Genomic DNA, 2,480 nt, shown 5'->3' with positions numbered 1-2,480 from the left:
CCCCCCCCCCATCTTTCTGGGGTTTTTCTGTTTGGGTTTGGTTTGGTTTTTATTTCTCCTTTTGTGTTCCAAACATGAGGTTCTCTCTACTGGTCCTCTTAACTGTGGTGTTGAGGCTTATATTTGTGTAATTTTTGGTGGGTGAAAGGAAATTTGCTAAGTAAATCTCTTCTGTGTTTGAACTGAAGTCTGTATTGTAACCATGTTTAAAGTAATTGTTCCAGAGACAAATGCTTCTAGACACCTTTTCTTTACAAACAAAAAGATTTGGAGGGAGGGGATGGTGACCAAGATGAGAGGGGCTGTCCTTTTTCCCCAGGAGGGGAGATCCGAAGAGATGACCCCTGCCCAGATCAGCCAGAAGCCACCCAAGGAAGTTAAGCCTAAGCCAACGGACCAAATAGCTGATGTGTTGCCATTTTCAAAGTCAGAGTAAAACCAGGTTTCGTTCCACCCAGTGGATTCTGTTGCCTTTTTTCCCCCTGAGACTAATTAGCATCATCATTACTTTTAAGGACAGACAAAACTGGTGGCCCTCTGAAGGGAGACAGGAGGGGTGTGAGCAGAGCTGACCTCGAGTCGTAGGGAGGAGGATAGGGCAGGCCGGAGCAGCACAGCTCAGATGAAAGGTGGTCACCTCCCCGGGGACCTCCGCTGTGGCCACAGAGTCAAGTGTGTGTTCGCAGGGCAGATGGCCGTTCTCCGCCCGGTTCGGCTCTTCCTGGACGGGCCAGGTGGTGGCGATTACCATTCGGGACACCTCCATCACATCCCACCCTGTCCCAAAGTCCACACCACTTAACGTGACCTCTAGATTGTTCAGCATCCCGGGTGATCTGACGATGGGGGAGGGGGTGCACTCTCTTCGCCATCATCTGATCCCCAGCAGAATTTGGGCATGAGAAACCCCACTTCCCTTTCCTTGGCAAAACCAGATCCTTCTGAGAAAAGCCGTTACCCACACCATTGTTCTGGGCTCACAGAACAGGGACAGATGTGTGCTCCCTTAGCACCCAGCCCCCCCACCCCGAGGCGACGACAATGCTGACTGTCATGACTATTTGCACATGGGTTTAGTATCGGGAAGAACCAGGCAGGGTGGCTGCCCCCTCCTGAGTCGCAGTGACACCTGTCGCCCTAGACANCGCTGTGCGGTCTGCAGACCTTTTGCAAACCCGGTGCGGGAGCTGCCTGCCCTGCCACCTGCCACAGCTGTTCTCAGCAGGCTGTTGCCGGGCTGGAGGGAACGACGGCTCGGGGCCCGACTGCACACGCAAGTGTGGACACAGCTGCTAGAAGGCGCGCTCGAATATCCCGGCCTTGAACGTTAGAACAAAGGGTTGAAATTCAACCTGGGTATCCGGAGCACTTCTGGCGTGCGAGCCCGGCCCGGGAGCCGCTGTCCAGCAGCGAGCGAGCAGCGAGCAAGGAGCTCGCCGCCCTTCCCTCGGGGCTCCCTGCGCGTGCAGGCGGCTTTCCCCGCGCTGGCGTCGGCGGCCCCCAGGAGAAGCCGCCGGGGCTCAGGGCGCGCCTGGCGACGGCCGTGGCTTCTGGGAAGAGGCTCCCGTTGGAGGCCCTCGTCGGGAGGACAGCCTGGAGGGGAGCCCTCCAGGGGCGGGACCGAGGGGGGCGCGGGCGGTTGGGGAAGGAGACCTGCGGCCTCTCAAGCACGCATCCATCTGGCGAGGAGAGGAAGGCGCGGCTGCTGCCTGCTGGGGTCTTCCCCCATCTAGTGGGGGAGCCCGACACGTGCGGAGGCTCGGAAAGGGCGCCCCGCACATGCCAGGCCCAGCAGGGGCCGCGGGCAGCTCTGCCCAGACGGAGCCAGGGGCCCCCGGGAAGGAGGGAGGAGCGAGGCCGCTGGGCCTGTGGGGAAGAAGTGGACTCCGGAGTGTTCAGGGAAACGGCCGGAGGACAGTGGCCGCGGGGATGGAGGGAGCGCCAGAGAATCCAAGGAAGCCATGGCTGCAGAGCACTGTGGGAAGGGGCAGGGAGCCTAACGTGGCGAAGACATCGAGGAGGCCTGGAGCCGCGCCTGGTGCCCGGGAGAGGCTGGACCCGGCCGTCCTCGCTGGGGGGAGCGCCAAGCGAGCCAGAGGCACGGCCATCAGAGGGAGGAGGGACAGCGGAAGCTGAAGGCCTGTGTTTAAGAGGCGTAAATACGTTTTATGGGCTAGTGGGAAGAAGCCAGCAAAGGAGGAAAAGCTGCAAACAGCGCAAAGAGCCAGCGATTGCTGGAGCAGGTTCCCGAAGGAGCGGGAAAGATGGGCTGTAGGGCAGAGGAGGTGGGCAGCAATGCCCCGAGCTGGCTAGGCTGCCCCGCAAGCTTCCAGACGCTTCTCCCTGCACCCAGCCTCCCGGCCGCCCGACGAGACTCGGCGGGGGTCCTCTGTGTGGCCCGCAGCTGCCCCCGCCCTGCCTGGATCTCTGACGACACTGCACTGCCTCCCAGGGAAAGCCAGAAGTTCCTGAGGGGCCCT

General features: G+C 60.5%; 1 protein-coding gene across 1 annotated transcript in view; it reads left to right on the top strand.

Annotated features, from left to right (window-relative positions):
• Positions 1 to 2,480, top strand: part of IRAK1 (interleukin 1 receptor associated kinase 1) — a 13,244-nt gene that overhangs the window by 4,500 nt on the left and 6,264 nt on the right. The gene's annotated exons all lie outside the window — the stretch shown is intronic.

This window comes from Crocuta crocuta, unplaced genomic scaffold, assembly GCF_008692635.1.
Source record: "Crocuta crocuta isolate KB4526 unplaced genomic scaffold, BGI_CrCroc_1.0 scaffold978, whole genome shotgun sequence".
NCBI classification, from domain to species: domain Eukaryota; kingdom Metazoa; phylum Chordata; class Mammalia; order Carnivora; family Hyaenidae; genus Crocuta; species Crocuta crocuta.
Note: the sequence above shows the minus strand (reverse complement) of the source record. Positions and strands in the feature narration are given on the sequence as shown.